Here is a 22,438-nt window from a genome sequence, read left to right as displayed (position 1 = left end):
ATTACTTTCCCATATTTTTCTCCTAAGAGACCATAACATTCAACATATGATGCTTTGAAAATTCAGGTAAAGAGCAGCTGTTTGTGACTTTTTTTTATAATGTCATCTTATGGCTGGAAAACAGAAACACCCAAATAAAAAGGAATGCATAATGAGGTATATATGTATGGTTTCAAAAGGTCATGAAAAATTGATTATTTTAGTGTTAAAAATAATTTAATGCAATTATTTTAAAAGGAATTGATTTCAATACAGATTTAAATAAATAAAAAAGCATAATATAATTCAAAATTGATAAATGCCGAGCTATAATTTAATAAATATAAATGAAGATAATTCCAGCATTAAGATGCATACAGAACAGATGAGGTTGAAACTTTACTTCAAATGGAATTATATGCCTCTCTGGAAAAGTTTGTGTATTCCTTAGAGAAGAGTAAAAATACAAGGGAGTTTATAAACTGTTCTGTGTAATGAGAACAATATTTCGTGTACTGGCTAGAAAAAAATCCCATTGAAACTAAGATTCTCAAATGATAATAAGGAATCAATGTGAAGTTTACATAATTTGAGTTACAGTTATACAAATTATACAACAGTGACTGAAAGCTATTCTTGATATTTCTGATATTTCTGATATTTCTTTAAGATTATACATTTTATGCAATTAAAAAAATATGCTCATGTTTTAAATGCTCATCTGCCATGAAGAGTAAACATATAGTTAACCTACTTTAAACTAGTGATAAAATGATAATTAATTGGTTTATAAGATAAATATTCACTTATATTTTCAATATTGTTTCTGTAGTCAAAAGTCCAACCTTGCAAAAATGTTTTTCCTTAACCATATTGAGAACTTAACCATTAGTTTTACATAATTGGAGATTTTTAATGTTTTGCTGTTTGTTTATTTAATAGGTATAGGAGATGCTCAAATTTAATTTTTCTTGGTAAATTATGTTATTACTAATATCTAAATTTTTTATGCCTCACTATTTTTGCATTTACTGTAACAGCAGGAGCAGTAACTTGAGCCTCCTTTCTTTGATAACGTCATCAGTAATTTTATAACTTAGTTTTAGTATTTCTCATGAGACTGGTAATGATTATTATTTTATTGGTGCAACAGATCACAATGTCTAAATGTTGTGGTTACCCAATATTTACTGAAGTTCCCTGTTATACAGTCTATAAATATAAGTAATATTAGTACTATTCATTACTTTTCAAAATTATGAAAATACCCTTCAATGTTTATCATTTGAAAAAAAGATGTTTATCATTTGAAATAATAAGATAATGGGAAAAGGACAGTCTTTTCAACAAATGGTGCTGGTAAACTGGATATCTACTCTTACTTATTTCCGTTTGAGCTGTAAGCAGAGCAAATTAGAACTATTTTCTAGAATCTGGATGACTTTCCCTCTACCTCAACCCAAGTGATAGTCTGTCCTGGTTGTCTGGCACTTGTTTACCTTGTTAGAGATAAAACATTCCACAGGGTTCCACGTGGTCACTTGTGACTCACAGAATACTGGAAACCAGAGGCAGAGCTGCTATGCCTTCAGAGCCATGGAGGGCCTGCTGACTGCCACAAAAATATCTTCCAGTTTGTTCTGGGGCCCTGTGCAGGGCTCTGCTAGTGTTGTCAATTCATGAGACATGTCTCAGGTCTCTGGAATATTCTGGTATTCACTGCTATGGTGGTTTTTATATTAAAGAACTAACATACTTCAAGATAAAAATGCTACTCTAAAGGTTTTCTGCCTGGGTAGAAGTATGAAGAAATCTGTGAGAAGATTGAACTAATTACACAAGCCTATGAAGCACTCAAGTTGCCTCTGGTGGGGGCCAACACTCCAAAGTTATAAATGCTGTGTTAGGCAGCACTTAAAAATCTGAACAGGTCATCACTTTAGGACACAGTAGACTTTCTCAAAAAAAGGAGAGAAAAGTGAGCCCCTACACTTTCATTTCATAGACTGATGATGGTTTGTCTTCAAGGGCAGACAAAAATCATTCAAAGATGCATCAAAATCCCCCCATCCCAAATGACTAATGGAAAAAGCATTTTGAAAGCCTTTCAGACCAACGTAGAGCAACTTTAGAAAAAAATAATGGAGGATTCAAATGAAAATACTCATCATATGGAAAGTCTGCAGCTGGTTGCTCAAGAAAATGCAGGATGGAAGCAAAGAGTACAGGAACTGAAGGAACAGAAAGAAATGCTTGAAAACTGAAAATGTGTGAGGGAAACACATTTTGTGGTAGAGAGGCTATAAACAAATCTGTGACTGAAGCCATGCTGAATATCATAAGTTTGCCTGATCTCTTTAGAGAAGATTGCATGGAGAGCAACTTAGGATGAGAGGAAAAGATTAAATCAGAAGATGGAGTTCACCTAGAGTCAGGATTTGGTTTGAAGAAACTCATTGATGATGTTGTTTCCTAACAAGAAGAAAGAAAGAAAGAAAGAGAAAGAAAGAAAGAAAGAAAGAAAGAAAGAAAGAAAGAAAGAAAGAAAGAAAGAAAGAAAGAAAGAAAGAAAGAAAGAAAGAAAGAAAGAAAGAAAGGGAGGAAGGAAGGAAGGAAAGAAGGGAGGAAGGAAGAAAGAAAGGAAGAAAGAAAAGAAAGAAAGAAAGAAAAAAAAGAAATGGGAATTCCCTGGTGGTCCAGTGGTTAAGACTCAGAGCTTTCAATGCCATTTGATCCCTGGTCGGGGAACTAAGATCCCGCAAGCCGAACAGCAAGGCCAAAAAAAAAAAAAAAGAAAGAAAGAAAAAAACCCAAGAAACATCCAGAAAATTAGGTGAAGAAAATCAAATGAATGAAGAGTGTACAGGAGAAATAAGTCTCCAAACTGAGCAAGTATCTTAAGTCTGAAAATGCACAGCTTGAAAGTGAGATTTAGAAGCTTCAAATGAAATGTCAAATACTGCCTGAAGTATGAAAATGGATTACAACTTCAGAGAAAATCAACTGAGGAAGAAATTCACTGCTTAGACATAAAGAAGAAATTTCCCAAAGTGTATAAGAACATGAACGCACATATTTGAAGGGGAACTTCTACAGGAAGATGGCCAAAGACATGGAAAAAGAATTGTAAAGAACCATTTCCTTCTATCAAAACCAGACTCTTTTCTATGAGGAAGGAGTTCAAGAAAGTTGGATGGCAGCTCTGTTGACAGAGAGAAAGCTTAGCAATCAAAGAAAAGATACTAGTGAAATACGAGTTTAAGTTCCATCCTTTTTCAAGTGAACCTTTTGCTCTTGTAGTTCCACACACAGCCCACAGAGGCCTGCAAGTATCAGGGATCCCCTGGATCATCAGGCCCCCCAGGAAGAAGAAGGGTCACTCATGTTGGAAGGGCACAAGGATTCAGGGTCACATGCAGGTTTAATTCAGCTTTCACAGTAGCTGACCCTGGACAGCCATGATGACAGCATATTTGCTTGTGTTTTCTCTCGTTAAAAGTAATTTTGATTTATATCTTTAGTTTAACTATCGTTATTTAATTGATGCTATAATTGCTCTTACTGAGTTTTGATAGTAGTATAATACCTAAGATAGTATTTTTCAAATACAGATTTGTTTAATATAATTCTATGAATACATTATTTCCACTTCATTGTTCCTTCCAGAATTAGATAGTATAAGTATTATATTTTTATTTAAATTAAATAACCACTATTATTTAAACCATCATTGAAATTTGACATGGATAGAGACATTTGAAACAAAGACCATTTCTATTAACAACAACAACAACAACTTACAAAAAAAGAAGGAGTATAAACAACAGACCAATCTATTTGGATCCTTAAATTGTACATTAGAAGCACATTCTACTTTCCACAGAATTAGCCACTAATAATTACAGAAAATGGTAGTATTTTGCCACAGTAATAGTAGGTAGATTTTTGAAAATTAGATAAATTCAGTTATGAGTTCAATTCCTACCTACATTTATGCTCCTGTTATATAACTACACTCATATTTGAAAGGACAACAAACTAAATAGGTTTACTCATTTATTGGTCACCTCCTTTATAGATTTTTGTCTTAGGTTTTTTTTTTTAATTCTGTATAGGGTATTGTTCTTCATATTTTACTTTTATGTGGATCACAAAAGAATATTTTTCTTAATAAAACTTTGAAGCACCTAATATAAAAAAAATCCATCAACTTGTTATTAAATGTATGAACTAGGAGGGCTGACCAAAGCAGTGAAACGGAATGTCAAAACATATTGTGACTTTGCAATACGAGTGCAGGAACTCACCAGAGGTCCTCCTCTGGACCAATTCATCTTAAAATGTGCACAGTTTTTCAAGTAATACCTCAAGATGCCAATGCCTGTACTAGGAGCTATGATCAAAAACTGTAAATCTTTTTGTCACCATGAATTGTACAAAGCAATCAATCTCAATCCCTTGGGACAAGAACCTTGCAAAAAAAAAAAGAAATTGTGTTTCAACCATCCTGAAGGACTAGTAAATCATTTCTAAATTGATGTCTAATGTTTACATATATATGTGTATATATATATATATACACATATATATATAATCTGTTTTGATAATGTAATGAATAATTTAATGATTTGCTAGAAACCATGTTTTCAGCATCATTACCTCACAGTAAACATACTTGAAAGGCTAAGATGAAACTTTACTTTTTGAGATGTTTTTGCTTTGAACTAGTAGTTATTCTGTTTGACTTTCTGTGGTACTATATTTTAAGAAAAGGTGCATGAATTTCTTTAGTTTTTTTGTATATTCTAGAGCCCTACTAGATGTTAATGCCTACCTCATGCCAATTTTATATTGCTTGAGTTGTTTCTATGTGAATTAAATGACACTGTATTCTTTAAATTTTAAAGATGTAGTTCTTCACTGCATATCAGACGGTGAAATTGAGTGGAAAGTGCATTGGACCAAACACTACAGTGGGATCCTCACGTGTTGATATTCATACCTTCTTTCTCAAGGGAAGTTCTGCTTGTACCTAATTCCTCAGTAGTTAATACTGTACACCAGGATATCTGTGCATATTTTTTGGAACGCTTTTACGGAAAAAAAAACTTGGCCATCTGAGTCAGTAAGGATTTCTTCTGACATGCAGTTTGCATATAACATAATATAGAAACATCTTAGGAGAGATCTTATTTTTGATAAGTCACGTTTTCTGTTTTTGACAATAGGAAACTTAGTAGAAGCATTTTTATTAATGTAAGAAACTTAGATATTATCAAACACTCAAATGCATATACATCAGTTTGTTTATGGGAATATATATATTTTGACATGTACATATAATCTTGTTTTTAGATTTCTGACTTCTAGAAGATTCCATATAAGGAAAGCATTTCTTATCACGCTTTTATCTACCCTAAGCTATCATATGTGTTTAGCAGAAAAGTGCTGAGCACAAAGGCTCTGCTGATATGACATGCTAAAAATGCATTTAATTTAAAAAAATCTTTAAGTATTGTATTTTTTGTCAAGTTCCATAACTGAATTACATATTGTGTGAAAACTAATCAAATGTTCAAAAACTGGCCTCCACCAGTTGAGATGTAAAAAAAAGCATGGAATTTTACATGGAAGTGGAAATCAAATTAATAATTTTAGTTAGGCCTATGTATAATATATATTTTATGTATGGATATATGACATGCATATTTTAAATACAGATATAAGTAATCAAATTTTTAAATATAGATTACACCTTTGTTTATTGTGCTAGTTTTGAATTCTTTTATTTAGCTTGTAAGCTTGAGTTTGCCTTGGAATTTTAAACTTTTGAAAGAGTCAAGAATTTATTTTGGAAATTTTACATGTCATCATCAGGCCATCTCACCCTTTTCCCTCTCTTCATTCAGCATAGCATTCTTTCTCTGTAAGATGTCTGTCTTGTCCATTTCATTCCATCTTCTGGCCCTTATGACCTAGTGATAATTTTAGTGATTACATACAAATTCGTCTGTTGCATATGTGTGTGTACATTCTGTCTTCCTCATAAGAAACAGTCAATTATGAAAAGATAATTGGGTATTTTTAATAAACTCAGAGTTTGAAAAAGAGTAAAGGAGAAGCGTTAGGAAGGATATTTTCATGGTTTATGCTGGAAAACACGTCCGATGATTATGAGAGTTAAGTATTTTTTTGGACTATTTATTTGATTGTCCCAAACCTTCTACAAACCATAAATTTCTATATATTTTAGGGAAAAAAAGTCAACCTTCAAGGAAAATCTAAGTGAAGATAACCTTCTTTTAATTCTATTTTGAGATATGACTGCTTGAGTTAAATATTTCTAAAATATTCAATATAAAAAATATAGAAATAAAAATACTTCTAAAAATAAAAGATAAAAATAAATTTTAGGACATCTGCATAGAGTAGATATTGATGGCTTTTTCTTTACATATCTTGAGATTATAGTAAGATAAACATTGTAAATGTACAAAATTTGCTATCAGGCTTGCTTGCTTGCTTTGAATAAAATCTTTACTAAACTTCAGCTCTTTTAAACTTTGTTACTGCCAAGATCAATGTGGGAGAAAATGGTTTTGACACATTTTGGAGTAGTAAAAAACACTTCAGCAGTTTGCATAGGTCTTCTTATATTAAGTTGTATTATATGTGATAGACATATAGAATGTATTGGACATATGCTTCTGTCATGAAAAATTATAAGAAGTAGGACTGATTTTAAGATATAGCTAACTGTTGAATAAATCTTTAATGCAAATGTTTAGACATCTTCAGTAGTTAAATATGTAATACTAGAGAACCTGAGAGACAAATTAGAGTTTTGGGTTGTGTTGCAATTGGTCACTCTGAAAGGTCTATCAGAATACAGCATCCATTTAGAAAATCCTTAAGTATATTTTACTTAAAATCTCTTTATTTCTTTATACTATAAAAGCTTTAGTGACCTGACCTAGTATTACTGATTGATAATAATACAAATAAATTAACTGAGTCACTACTCTGTTCCTAACACTGTGCTAAGAGATTTCTACTGCTATCTCATTTTGTCCTCATGGCACAACTATTATTATCCTGGTACTGCAGTAGGAGAGAATGAGAGCCAGAGATGGGAACTAACCATCCATGGTGCCCTCTACAAGTGGAAGGGCAACTTGAAGTCCAGTTAGTCAAACATCAAATCTTTAATATCTCTGTGATATTGCTTCTCTGACTCAAATTTCTTAACAAATTCAATAATTTCTTTTTTCTCAATGTTAGCTTCACATGAATTATGAAACTAACATTCTTTCATAAATTGAAAAGCCTTTTCTGAGCTAGCACTAACTAAAAGCTCCTACGTTTTCAAGTAGAATGAGATTCTACATCCCTGACCTCTAAACATCCCTCTGTATGGAACATTGCACAAAATATAAGCCATTATATATTGAGAGAGTCATTTCAGGCCTTCACAGATAGTTTTAGTAGTGAATAGACTATAAAAAAACACTTGCAAAAAAGTCTTTGAAATAGTTTATTTTGGGGAACCATCCAAGAGACACTTTTCTATCTATTTGACTAAATTTGTATTAAGCTTTGTTGCTGTATTGATTATACAAATGCTGCACAATTGGATTGCATCATCTCAATTCCTCTATAAAGTTCTTTCCCTTAGAACTTCATCATGGCCTTTGATTTGGAGAAGAAGCAATACCAGGAAGTTCTGTTTGAAGAATATTTACTAATTATCTGAAATTTTTACTAAAATATACTGTCCATTTTTGTATATATAATTAAAAGTCATTTGAAAAAATTCCAATAAAATTGGAGAAATATTCTACACAAAAATATCTGAGCTTTCTTTAATTGAACAATAATTATTCAATACAGTGTGTACTGCTTTTTAATCTTACCTCTGATAAAATTCAAAACCAAATTTAATATATAGCTATAATAATAACTGTTGCCATGTTTGTTTGCATTATTGTTCTCTAAACGTCAGAACAATATACTTAACTACCTAATTGAGTTCTCCTCATGTCCGAGAATGAACTCATTGATGTTCTCCTTCGAATCTGGTCCTCCTCCAATGTTCTCTGTCTTAGTAAATAAGACTACCTTCTATGTACATACACATCATCTTGAAACCACTTTTTTCTTCATGCTCCATCATGAAGCTTGTCCATTTGACCTCCTGAAAATCATTCACAATTTTCTACTTTTCGCTCTTTAGAACTGTCATTTCTTGACTGATCTACACCTATCTTACTCTGGTGTTTCTATGCCACCTCTTTTTTTTTTTTTAACATCTTTATTGGAGTATAATTGCTTTACAATGTTGTACTAGTTTCTGCTGTATAACAAAGTGAATCAGCTATATGTATATATATATCCCCATATCCCCTCCCTCTTCCGTCTCCCTCCCACCCCCCCATCCCACCCCTCTAGGTGGTCACAAAGCACTGAGCTGATCTCCCCGTGCGATGCAGCTGCTTCACACTAGCTATCTATTTTACATTTAGTAGTGTATATATGTCAGTGCTACTCTCTTACTTCATCCCAGAGTGGACATATCCAGTGCACTAAATATAGCTGGGAGAATCAGAGTGACTGCCCATAGAAGAAAATACTAACCCTAAGTGTTCAGTTAAATGAACAAAAAATGCATAAGAGTTTGAATGTAAAAGCCAAGAAAGTAATAGTTGAAGGTGACTCTAACATAGTTCTGGAATAGATGACAAAAATATTTTTTTAAAGTTCAATGTATCTTTTTCATGGACCAGTTATTCCATAATTTCTGAATTTGATATGTTTTGAATTTTGAGAAAGTAGAAGAGGTTAAATAGAGTAGCAAAATACTTTTTAAAAAATGTTTTCTACCATACAAACTACAGAGATATCACCCTTGTTTTCTGCCATCCAACCAGAGTTAGATTGTCCATAATCCTAATCTGAGATGCACCCACATAACAGGTGTCTAAGTAATAGAGTTTTCCTCCTTGTTCTGAGGAGTGCATGAAGTAGGAGATGTTCTCTCTGCAGGGGACTGGGCCTTTTTCTGTCTCTTAAGAGCATCTGTTTTTTCTTTTTTCTTACATCTGTAGGAGCAAGCATATTTGAAAACCCCTTGAGGAAGTACCTTGCTCCAATTAGATGTTACCACAGGCTTATTTGGGAATATAGAAAAAATACAACTAATAGTCTTTCCATAGAGTTTAAAAATAAATAAGCACAAAATTTTAGCTAAAAGCCAACTTGTGGCTTTCACACAATTTGTGGCTTAATCCAGAGACCCACATTATAGAGACTTTAATGTTTGCAAGCTCCACAGAAGTCCTTTGACATTTTAAGTTACAAATATTTCACATTATTCTTGGTAAAGTCCAAAATGCTTTTTCTCATCTTCCAGAAGAAGGGTATAACTGATGTTATAAGGTTTTACTTGGGGAAATGGAGACATCAAAATGGAATTCTCCTGAAATTTAATTATTATTAGCATCATATTAAGTACTGGGGATCAAGTAAAGTGATGTTAGAGTTGAGTCCTAATGAGTTTCAGAGTTGAGAAGTTTGCTAGGTGGTTCAGGGGAGACATGGTATTACAGAGATGTAGACAGGTGCCACATTATAAAGAAACTTTGTGCTATACCAGGAAATTTGGACTTGACATTACAATGTGATAATGACTCACCAAGGAAGTTAAATGGAAGAGTGATACGACAAGATGTAAATTTTGCAGGACTACTTTGGAAAGCATGGCAGAGGATATTAGAGAGGGAAGGGAATAGGGCAGGGAGACCTATTAATAGACCTTTGCCTTAACTTGGGTTAAATGTGATAAAGGCCACCGTGAAGAGCTAACGTTAAATGCAGACATATTCATGAAATTAAATTGAGCAAACCTTGTGATTAGGTGTGAAGGTTGCAGATACCTCAGAAGTTAGTTGGCACCAAATTTTCTGGGACAACTGTATTTTTTTAAAAAAACCTCAAGAATTGATGATAGATGTGAGAGTGGAAAATGTGTAGATATTAACACCCTGTTTTGTTTTCTGAGCAGTTTTGCATATAAATTCTGCACTAGTGATGTCTCCTGAGTACTCTGTAATCACTCTTTTTCTCCCTTCAGCCTGCTGATTACTTCTCTTTGTATCTTCCCTGGTTTAATCACTGTACTTAACAAGTAAAGGGAGAAGGACAAGAAGGAACTCATGTTAGTTACCAAGTTTGATCCAGCAATAAAAGGAGTAAAACAGAGCTATTCCAAATTATGTTCTCATTTCAAACCCCAGTTAAAATAATAAAGTACATAACTATGTGCATTTGTATGCATACCACCCCTGAGGCCCATCATATCCCATGATTTGTGAATTTTAATTCTTACCAAATGACTTTTAAAGAATGTTTATGTTTATTCTAGAGTCATGCTAAACTAATCTAGTGTTCTAGCATTAGGGAAACTTTTAGGCAAATGTACTCTTGAGCACTGTGTCTGATTTCACCCATTTCTATTTTATACCTATTTCTTTTACTTTTTGATTATTATTATATGCTGATTTTTCTCATACAGCTTACTTTCACACATATATGCCATTTTTCTGCAATGTGCATATGCACTATTATTAGATTGCCTTCATAATTTTCTATTTTCTATTTTAATCAAGGAAATTTTTAAATGGACTTTGCTTTAAAAAAGAAATAAAACAAACTAGAAAAACCATATGATGTCTGATTTTGCAAAATAGTTAAAAACAGTTAACTCCATTGAGAACAAGTTGCTTTTAGCAACAGCCAAGTTATACACTGAAAAAGACCATCAGAGGGAAGGAAGAAAAAATGTTTCAAAATGACATTGAAGTACATCATGAATTAAAGCTCTTTGTTGGTGATAGTAACAGAAAAGAAACAAGTGTACAGAAGAAATATAATGATCATGATGAAGAACATATATTAGGAAAGGAAAGAGGCAGAACCACAAAGAAATAGCAGCCTCAAATAACAGATCTAGTGACCCACCTGAGAGCCGGTGGTATAGTCTGCTTCTAATGGCAGACCAAATTGTGTAGGCCAATAGCCTTATCAACGGCAATCCCATGCAAAGGATGCAAAGGTGTCTTTTTTCAATACAGTGGATAACTGTTCAAGCCATACTTTGACAGGGGCACCCTGAAGTACAATAATGCATTCTGCCTTTGAAAAATGTGTTACTGTAGGTTATATACAGTTTGACATGGTACCAAGAAGACATGCTGTTATAAACTGATCTATTGTATGGTGGTGATAGAGTGGAAAAGCAATATGATTTAGAAAGGAGGTTACTCTAGGCGTCTTACTAGAGTATATAAAGGCTTAGGAAGCAAACATAAGACTCGGGAAAGATGAATTTGCACTGAGCTGCAATAGGATTCATGGACATGACTGGAAATCCCAACAAACCATGTGTGCTTTACCTGCTGGGTTAAATGTTCATAGAAACTTCAAAGTTTAGAACTCTGTAGTACTGGTAACATCAGTAAAATTTCAATACACTTTAGTGTGTTAAATTAGGTTCTGTGATTTAAAACATACCTATCTAAATAAGTGGAGTCTTTTTTTCTGAGAGAAACTATTACTAAATCGTGGATTATGATAAAAAATAACTGTAATAAAAAATATCAATTTCCATACTGAATGGCATCATAAAGATCATTTAGGTCCAATCCAAGTGGTGTGTTGGTAAAGCCTAACAACGGGCTCTCTGGGGGTAAAAAGCCATGATTTGCAGCATTTACCAAATTCCATGGTTAAAATACTTCAACTATAGCTGATTTCAAGATAAATTGGCATAACTGAACACAGAGTTTTGAGAAATTATGCATACAGTAGGCTCTTACAAGTCTGGTAGGAACCAGCTCCAGAACACCACAGAATTTAGATTGAAAACATCATTTCAAGAAAGATGTCATATCATGATTTTCTGTAAGAAGTTTACAAAGAAAAGGGAATTTAGAATCAGAATAATTTTATTGAAAATGTGGTTTCTTAAATGAAAATCAAGAAATATTCCCTGGTGGCGCAGTGGTTGAGAATCTGCCTGCCAGTGCAGCAGACACGGGTTCAAGCCCTGGTCTGGGAAGATCCCACATGCCGCGGAGCAACCAAGCCCATGCACCACAACTACTGAGCCTGTGCTCTAGAGCCCATGAGCCACAACTACTGAAGCCCGCGCGCCTAGAGCCCGTGCTCCACAACAAGAGGAGACCCCACAATGAGAAGCCCGCACACCACATCGAAGAGTAGCCCCCGTTCACCGCAACTAGAGAAAGCCCGCGCGCAGCAACGAAGACCCAACGCAGCCAAAAATAAATAAATAAATAAAATAAATTTAAAAAAAAAACACAGTAGATAAACTCTAGAATTTTAGAACTGGCAGAGTTTTTAGAGACAGAAGGTCACCAATCAAAACCATAAAATGAATTCTCTTCATGGCACATGACCAGTTTGTATTAAGACTATAACAGGTCTTCTAGCCCCAAGCTATTTCAATGTTCTGTTATGCTCTTGTATTATAAACTTAATGAAAAAGTCATAATTAAGTCAACCAGATGCAGTCTCTACTGAAGGGACAAGTGGAGCTCTAGGGGAGATTAGAAATATTCTTTACTGCAAAATTACCGTGCTGTTGAAAATAAAAAGGAGAAATACACAATTAAGAAAACGTGGTTGATAGTATGAAATTTGTTTAAGGTCACATAGTACAGGTAGTTAGCAAAATGCATCACACTACAATTATGGATAATTTGAGAAAGGGTAGTCATGGATTGCAAGACTGATACGGGTTTTCATTACTAAAACACTGATTTTTTTTAATGTTATTTAATTGTCATTTCAAGAAAAACCTGAAAGTTTTTAAGCTAGTACAAAATTTTTTCATTGCTTTTTAGCAACAGTGATTTATTTTTTCTCAATATGTATAATTTATATAGGCACAAATTCAGAAACAAGTATATTTTCCTTAGTTTGTGCATATGATTGAGGTGAAGAAAAGTACAGTTGTAAGAAAATAAAATGGGCAAAAATAGTGAAAGTGTTGATACAGGGGCTTCCATTTCATTCATACCTGCTGGTATGGAAACAAAATTCTGTGTTTCATAGATTCAGGTGCTGGCTAGGAGACTGGCTAGATATTTTGATAAATTATTGAATTGGCCAAAAAGTTCATTCGGGGTTTTCTGAAAAACCCGAACTAAATTTTTGGCCAACCCCAATAATTCACTTGTGATATTAGTGAATGATCATAGCTAATCATATCATGTCCTTTAAGACAATCTCCTCTAACTGTAAAAATTTGCTGATTAATTAACACCACAGTGAAATGGTCTTCAACAAAACCAAAAACTACGAGAGTCAACAAATAAAGTTGGGCTGCAGAATCTACTTAGGTAAATTCTTTATAAGGAAGAAAAAAAAGTCGAAAAAATTAGCACTTTATGGATATAAATTGTGGCCACTCAATGGTCAGAGCAACTATGTAGTTTTGATCTGTACAGTAAAATGTTTATTATATAAGTAAAATTAGAGTTGGGGGATAGTCCCCCCCAAACTTCTGAAACATTTTAGGTTCTGTCTCTGTCCTCTCTTTCCCTGTTTTTTTCCCCTCTCTCTCTCTTCAACCTGTACATGTGGATTTTTTTTTCTTTTTTTCTATCTAAGGAACACTGTGGAATCCCCTAGTCTCAGTTCTTTCTGCTGGCTAAGCAATCCAGGGGCAGCTTTTGATTTACATTCTTATCATAGAATTTTTTAAGCTGATAATTCTAATAAGCACTTTACCAGTTACCCTACGGATTTTTGCAACCATTTCAAGCTTTTCACATTTTCTATTCAAACTTTATTTTACATTGCCTGTCATTTCTCGTATGTTTCTGAAACTCTCTTTCTGCCTCTGGGTTTTGGGGGAAAGAGTGGAGTGGAAGTGCTATTTCTCCTTCAAGCACCAGGTATTTGTTTTTATATTAGAGGCATACTTTTCCTGAGAACTCTATCAAGTTGTTTTGACTTGTTAGCTGAAATTCTTATTATTAGCCTGAAGACTTCATGTGTTCTTTAGTTTTGAAAAATAAATTGTGCAAAACTGAACGAAGCCGGTAAAGTGCAAATGCCTTCACCAGTTGACCAGGCAGTTTTGGTGTGTCATGAATTTGAAAGAACCTCATTCTGAACCACTGAGGGTTTGCTATATGAAGTGTACCTCCACTATAAAATCTTGTGTTTAACTATGTATACACAGATATCTTATCATCAGACATAAAAGCAGAGGTCTCCCTACTGGCTTTCAAAGAAGCTGGTGTCAATTTGCTTATACTTTCCATCTTCAGGAAATGTAGAAAGAGAGTTGTTTGGTACTAAACATTTGAAAACATTTACATATATCGTCCAAGGCCATGGTTTTCAAATTTGGCGAGCTTAAGAATCACCAGAAGTGTTTGTTTAAATGTATTTCCAGGGTCCTCTCACCCAGGAATTCCAATTCAGGAAGGCATGCAAGAGGACTGATGTCCAGGCTTTGCAAAACCTGGCCTAGGAAATAGTAAATTCAGTGAAGAAAAAAAATCTATCAGACTGTTCCACTGACTTTATTTTTTCTACAAATGAATTGACAAGATAAAATAGTTGATAAAAATCACTCCTCTAGACAGATTCTTCACGTACTTTTCCTGTTTTTCAGATGATATTAGTGATAGTTTATTTTAAAAGACATTTAAACACACTTTACAGAATATTACTAACGTTGCACATTTTATAGCATGAGTTCATGAGAGCTATTAATTGCATTTCTGATACAAGCTATGTACTTCAAACAAAATTTTAGCCTAATGCCTTGATTTTAAAGTTATGATTTGTATACAAATAAGGGATTTAAGATTCATCTGCAGTAGGATCAAAGCCTGTAAGGGAAAGTTGTGTTGTCAGCTTCATACATAAATATATTAGAGTTTCTCTTAGGGATAAAGCAACAAGAATATTTAATTATTGCAAATTTGTGGGGGGAGCAGTGTATAATATATTATTTATTGTGGCATTTCATGCTAGATTAAGCAACATCATAGTAATGCCAGTGCCATTTAGAAGCTAAAGAATTAAAATAGAACTCCCCAAAGGACAGAAAATCATTATAAATCTTGCTATTTTATACCAAAATATTTCTTTGCTAAAATTTTAACTTTTCCTATATGTATTTCTTTATAAAACAGCTAGATGAACCATGCGCTGTGATATAAAATATTATTATTTTGTAATAGGAATGAAACCCAGATTTCTAAAATCTATTTTAAAAAAGTAGATACCCTAACGAACCTTATTTTCAGAGTTTTCTATATAATAGGAAATTCATATACTTGTAGCAAGAACTAAATATAATATTTAGAAATATTTTCATTATTTAATCATTTTTATACTTTTGATAATTTTTAAGTTAAATTGTTCTTTATTCACCAATAGGATCAAACATAATTATATTTATTAACTCACAATATTTTCTGTTTGAAAAGTTAAAATACTGTTAGACGGAGAAGAACTTAGACCCATGAAAATAAAGATTTCAGTGTGTATCCTGCAGAGATATTAGAAAATAGGAAAATTTCACATACAATGATTTATACAACAGAGAAGGCTTATTGAACTGGGCCCCATGCATTTTGTAAGTGGTCTTAAATTGCCACTGCTTGGGACTTCCCTGGTGGCACAGTGGTTAAGAATCTGCCTGCCAATGCAGGAGACACGGGTTTGATCCCTGGTCTGGGAAGATCCCACATGCCGTGGAGCAACTAAGCCCGTGCACCACAACTACTGAGCCTGAGCTCTAGGGCCCGCAAGCCACAACTACTGAGCCCGTGTGACACAACTACCGAAGCCCATGCCCTGCAACAAGAGAAGCCACTGCAGTGAGAAGCCTGTGCACCGCAACGAAGAGTAGCTCCCGCTCACCACAACTAGAGAAAGCCTGCACACAGCAACGAAGACCTAACTTAGCCAAAAAAAAAAAAAAACATTAAAAAAAAAATTACCACTGCTCTTCAGGGCTCTGCTTTGCCCCTGATGTCCTGGTCCCAAATGAGCAATGGAAAGAAAGAAATCAGGGTGCTGCTTATAGCAGTCAATAACAGTTGTGTGGGGATCAGGGACAGGTCTTAAATATGAAAAAAAGCTTCAAAAATTATGCCTGCATAATTTATTTTTTCTAATTAAATAGTACTGTATTATATGATTAATATCACTGTATATACATATATATGAAATACATAAATTGAAAACCATCATTCATTAATGATTCTGAAGGTAAATATTGTCAGAAAAATGTCCTATATCCCAGGCAGTCTCAAAATCTTGACTATGCTAAGTTAATCTTAGACTAAGTTAAAAGGATAGTGAAAAGTAGGTTGAGTCTTGACTTGTGACTATCTCAGCTTTACTTTTCATTTGTGATTTTATTCAAATAAAGGCCTTGGTTATAAAAAATCTGTGATGTGCATTTCCAATTTGAGGTTCTGCATAAGATAATTAAATGTTAACCTACAGAAAAACATTCAATGGTGTAGATAATTGAAGAGCTTATAAAAAAGTTCATCAAATGCAGAAAGAAAACAGTAAATCTTTGAGTTTTCAATTTTAAAGTCATAAAAAGTTACATTTTATATCCATACATTCTTTACTAGCTATTGCATATCGCATAGTGTGTTTAGACAAAATCAACATGGAAACTAACTAAATTCATTTGTTAAACCTGTTTGCAAATCCTGCCTTTTATTTCATTCTTGTTCATTCACACTGTACTCTGATTTCTCACAGTTCTGGAGGCTGGAGAGTCCAAAATCAAGGTGTTGGAAGGTAGATTTGATCTTCAACTTTCCAGATTCCATAACTGTGAGAAATAATTGTTTAAGCCACCCAGGGAATTTGTTTTAGCAGCCAGTGCAGACCAAGGCAAGTGGCAAGGTTCTAGAGCCTGAACCATATATTTTCATATAAGATTTACTGGAAGCGTTCTTTAGATTTCAGTAAAGAACAAGCATTAAATATCTCCTATACCTATTCCAAATGGATTTTAAACTGTCTTTACCAGTATAACATAATTTACATCTAAGTCTTACCAGGGGATTTTTAAGGCAGTGAAATTATTCTGTATAATACTGGTGGGTACAAGTTATTATACATTTGTCAAAATCCATGGAGTGTACAACACAGAGAATGAACCCTAATGTAAACTATAGCTTTATTTAATAACAATGTATCAATATTGGTTCATCAATTGTAACAAGTGTACCATACTATTGCAAGATATTAAAGAGGATGAGAGATATATGGGAACTCTCTGTACTTCCCTTTCAGTTTTCTGCGAACTTGAAAGTATTTTAAAAAATAAATTCCATTAATTAAAAAAACTTGAGCCAGGCAAGTGTTGCTTATGTTACTTACGACGAGTGTCATAGGTCTATTTTAGTTGGGAGTTAGACGCAGCAAGTGATCAGTGTGATAAAATCTTCCTTATGGTCCTTTTACTGGCATTGTATTTTAGTCTGTATTCTGCCTAAAAAACACTTTTATGTAGAAGAAAAATACATGACTTGTTCATATTTCCAGTGAATTGAGTAATTCTTATAACAATTGAAACAGTCAGGAAATGAAAAAATAAACTCAGATGTAAAACTGAAACTGCACTCTCCTTCTCTTCAAAATAGCATTTGCAGTGGGAGCTGGGCATTACTGAAGTGGTCATAGAAAGAAATTCATCTTCTAATAATTTAGAAATAAAAGATAGTCACTATTTAACAATAGTAGAGCATTTAGGTTCTCTGTCTACACTTTTTCTATTATGACTGTGTTTGATCCACCTCCCTAATTTTTTAATCTTATTAGCTCATTTTGAGAGAAAGAATGAGAAGGGTTAGAAAACTAAGAGTGCCAAGATTCCAGAGAAGTACAATCAGTAATTTCATTGCCCACTATTTTAGATTGACCTATTATATAGATACTGATATTTCTACATTGTCAAGTCTGGCCTCACTCATGTAGACCATCTATTCATCATATAATACTGACCACATGCTGTAAATAAAACATGGGCTAAAGATATGTGTCTCTTATTGTTATGGGCTGCTATTCTTTGGTTCTAGAATACCAAGTTTGAGAGGCCACTTTGAATCTTGAATATTGAACTATAGAGGCTTAAGCTGGATGGAATGAAGACTCACTTTTCTTCTTATGATGAGTGTCCTCTATTACCTCATGACAGATGCCACTTAGCATTCCCAGCTTATTTTGCATGTACCCTGTATAATTGCAAAAAATATATCTTACAACCCATTATAGAAATATGACTAGTACTACTGCAACAAATAATAATAATATAATAATAAACCGCCTTTTTTATCATTAAGCTTGGTATCTACTAAACCAGTGATTCTCAAACTTTGATGTGTTTTAAAATCACCTGGAGAGTCTTCAAACCCAGATTTCTGATGTTCTGCATTCGATGTGCATTTCTAGCAAGCTCACAGAAGACGCGCCAGTGTCGTTGACCTCGGACCACAGTTTGAGAACCCCCATACTAAATCAAATCATTGATAACAAACCCTGCCAAAGCTTCAAGAGATTAAAAGGTTTTCATAGTGGGAAGAGAGTCCAGTTATGACAGTTAAGCATGTATCAAGATTTCTTCCTGAGATAGTTTTAAAAGAAAGCAGTCTAAGAAAGAAGAACTACTTGTTATTTAACATGTCTACATTGGTAGTCAGTTTTCTTTCAAACGTTTGCTGGACTAAAATTAGAAATAACCCCTAATGCATGCTCTTTGACCTTTTGAATGTATCTACTTACCCATGTCTAATATGGATAACATTTTCTGATATGACATTTCTCCCAATCATTAATCTCTAAAATATATTTTAAATTTAGTTCTACAATTTCATATTAGAAAAGAAAGCATTAAAAAATGAAAGACAGGACATAGGTGACTTTAATTTCCACAACAAATATGTGGTAAAATGATGATGAAATTTGCAGGGTTTCTATTTGTATGTCCTTGGAAGGAAAAGAATTTATAGCCCAAACTACTTCTCTTCAAAGAAACATGCAATGTGTTTCATGACAAAAACAGGATCCTTTTTTTTTTTTTTTTCAGGTTGGAAATTGTTAGAAACGGTTGATAACTGAGGCAAAATATTGAAAAACTGAACTAGAAAATCTTCACAGCTAGGTAAAGAGAGCCATAAAACATTTCTGTCAATCACATTACTTTAAACAAAAGAAGAAGAAATTAAACTTTGTTTCAAAGAAAAGGATGACACAATGAGGCGAAATGAAATTTCTTTGGTTTCATTTTTAATTTGTAAGAGTTAATGCTTTTCGTACCTTTGTTGGCTTATGATGTGTTGTATTGGCTTTCAGTTTTTTAAAGACAAGGTAAATATCTTGGGGTAATTTTGTGAACCACAGACCTCCTAACAGTTTTGATTTCACAGAATCTCACTTGCCATGACATTAGTAAAATATTTGTAATTTTTGTTGCTATTTAATTAGCAGAAGAATCAAAATTAATATACTCTTTACCCAAAGCACTGTATGAATGCCTGTCCCTAATTTTAGACTTAGTGATTCGAAGATCAGACTCAAGGTAAAGATGAAATGCTATAATGTGACTTTGAGAAAAGGTGTATGCATGATCAAAGAATTGTAGACTACAAGACAGGCAGAGCTGAGGCATATTGGGGAATTTGGATGGGTTTTACCTCATGGGATCTACTTTCAGTCCATCCTCTCTTATTACACTCTCCTTGCATGTGTTCCTGTTGTTAAAGATGGAGCATTTGTCATTAAAAGTAATCATCAGTTATTGCTTGTTGTTTTAATGTATTTCTGTATACAAGTGTTTCTATTTTTAAGAGTGTAGGCAATGTTTAGGAGCTAACTTAAATTACAGTTGTCATCTCTTCAAATTAATTATTTAACATGTAGAAATTAATTCATGCAGAAGAGTCGTGTTTTCAAAGCCCAAGAAGGATGAGAAACATTTACTCTCTTATGTTTCTTCTCAAGTTGCATATTGATTACTAAGAATTATTCTTCTGTGGTAAGTTTGCCATATGTCCTACAAAGATACATGTAAAGTGATTACCTATACCTAATGGCCTTGCATCTTTTCCTTTTCATTTCCAGTTAAGATTTTTTTTTTTGAAATTCAGCACAGTATTTGTGCTTTGTTGATGTGTACAGTATTTTGGTTCATTTGTCATATTTACTCACATATTGGTCACCATGCATAATTGCTGTACATACACTTTTGCATAGGTTATTTGTATTGAGTGGCTTACAAAACAAGAAAGAAAAGGGCGGCAATTATGCAAGTAAATATGGCATACAATTCCCTTTCTGTTTAACAAGTATGGTGGCATTAAGTATCAAAACAAAGACTCATTTAATCTATTTCTTGACATTTTCTGTTGCTATTGTTTTATTGAAAAAGTTGGAAAAAAAAAACAAAACCTAGACACTTTGTTTTTCCTTACTTGTCACTGATAACTTCAGTTTGTGTCTTTGTTCTTTCCCTAAGGGACTGACATTAGAGTTCAAAACAAGTTTTTGTGTGTACATACATATTTCACTTCTACATTTCAATTAAAAGTGTTATTTAATTATGTATTACAATCTGCATATATAAGACTTTTAGAATGTATCTATAAATATGCATGAACCACATAGGATTGTGATAACAATTCACAATATTTTTAAAGTTTTGTAATTTCCTATAAAATCTCTTCCGAAAACAAAAATTCATTATTATTCCTGAATGCCAGAAGCAAGATTAATCATTTGCAATTAAAATAACATATCAGTCTTTTAAAATACTTCCATATTATAGCTTCTTTCACTCCTACTTATATTAATGTTTAATGGGGCTATTCATATATAAAGATTTTTGCATATTTGTATACATTTCAGAAGTATATGACTAATTTATTAATCTTAGCTCATGTCTCTTTGTAAACCAGCGATAGGAAATGGGAATAAAGTATCACAATAGACCAACCAAGAATAATCTAAATTCACCTCTGAGACTATGGAAGGACTCAGCTTTCCCTGAAGCAAACGGTATTAGGACAAAAGCATGTATTTTTTAGTCAGGAAACAGAATTTGGGGAGTGGCTATTGGATGTTTGTCTTAATTAGCAATGCTTTTTTTTTCACCAGAATTATCCTAGTCCTTGTGATTGCCAGTGACCTGAGCCTGATGTCACCCCTTTGAAGTTCAATAGCATGTAGCTCTCATCGCTATGCATTCTCTCCATCTTAGTTTCATTTACTGAATTTTAGATTTTTTGTATGAATCTAATTACAGTCTAATAATTTGCTGGTCTCTGCATCAGCAGATTTGACACATCTCAGACACTAATTCCTTTTCTGAAAATTTATACTTGGTCTTCCCTATCAGATTCAACTCTTGTCTTTTATTTACATGAGCCTGTAATATCTGCCAGAACCCTCTTTTAACCTTTTCCTGCCTTATCCTTTGTCATCCAGTTCCTGGTAGGAATAAAATCTGCTTGCCTGTACACTATGTTTTAAAAACACAAGAAAGAGAAATTATCATGATTATTATTATCATTATTATTATATTTTAACATGTAGAATACTGCCAATATGTTAACACAGCACTAGAGAATTTTTGTGAGAAATGTATTTTATTTATTTAGAGAAATTTTGAAATAAGTTAGGCTCAGGCTTTTAAAATACTACTCATCAGAATCTCAAAGTAGCATTTGTAATCTAACTGATTTGAGATTAAAAGAATATTTATTTTGTATTATATTTGAAACCATATAGAGATAGTAGACTCTAAAAAACAAAAATTCTACTTGGTAAGGACTTGAAAAATCATTTTATTTCATCTTCTTACAAAACTTGAATCTCCCTCTCTAATACCCTAAGTAAGAAAAATATTATTTTTTAAATGGCTCATTTTTATAAAAAGGATTATACAAATGTTCCTCAATGTAAGAAAAGTTGAGAGTATGTAATTTGGCATTTATTAACATATTAAATGCACTTGGGATAAAACAGCTATTAATTCATGTCTGAAGAGATTCAAGTATTGCAGAAAAAAATCAGAAGATCAGACATTCCTAGTGGACAAAAGCTGAATAAATATGGCAGTCAAATCATATATGACCCCAGATTACCAAAAATTTGACATGCTAGAGATGGGACATAGTCATGGTATGTCAGGGTTCTCCAGAGAAACAGAACACACACACACACACACACACACACACACACACACGTATGTATATATACACATTATCTATCTATCTATGTATCTATCTATCTGTCTTAATCGACAAGTACCAACACACAGCTAAAATAAAATAAAGGGCTCTCGTTCTCCTGCCATATATTCCAAACATTATCCCCTTTTGGGGGGGTC

At 33.3% G+C, this 22,438-nt stretch overlaps 1 protein-coding gene across 3 annotated transcripts in view; it reads left to right on the top strand.

Annotated features, from left to right (window-relative positions):
* The window catches only part of CADM2 (cell adhesion molecule 2), a 1,037,555-nt gene that overhangs the window by 407,926 nt on the left and 607,191 nt on the right, over positions 1-22,438 (top strand). The window lies entirely within an intron of this gene.

The sequence above is a fragment of the Balaenoptera musculus genome, chromosome 4, assembly GCF_009873245.2.
Source record: "Balaenoptera musculus isolate JJ_BM4_2016_0621 chromosome 4, mBalMus1.pri.v3, whole genome shotgun sequence".
NCBI classification, from domain to species: Eukaryota; Metazoa; Chordata; class Mammalia; order Artiodactyla; family Balaenopteridae; genus Balaenoptera; species Balaenoptera musculus.
The sequence above is the reverse complement of the archived record's forward strand: the minus strand, read 5'-3'. Positions and strand labels throughout refer to the sequence as shown.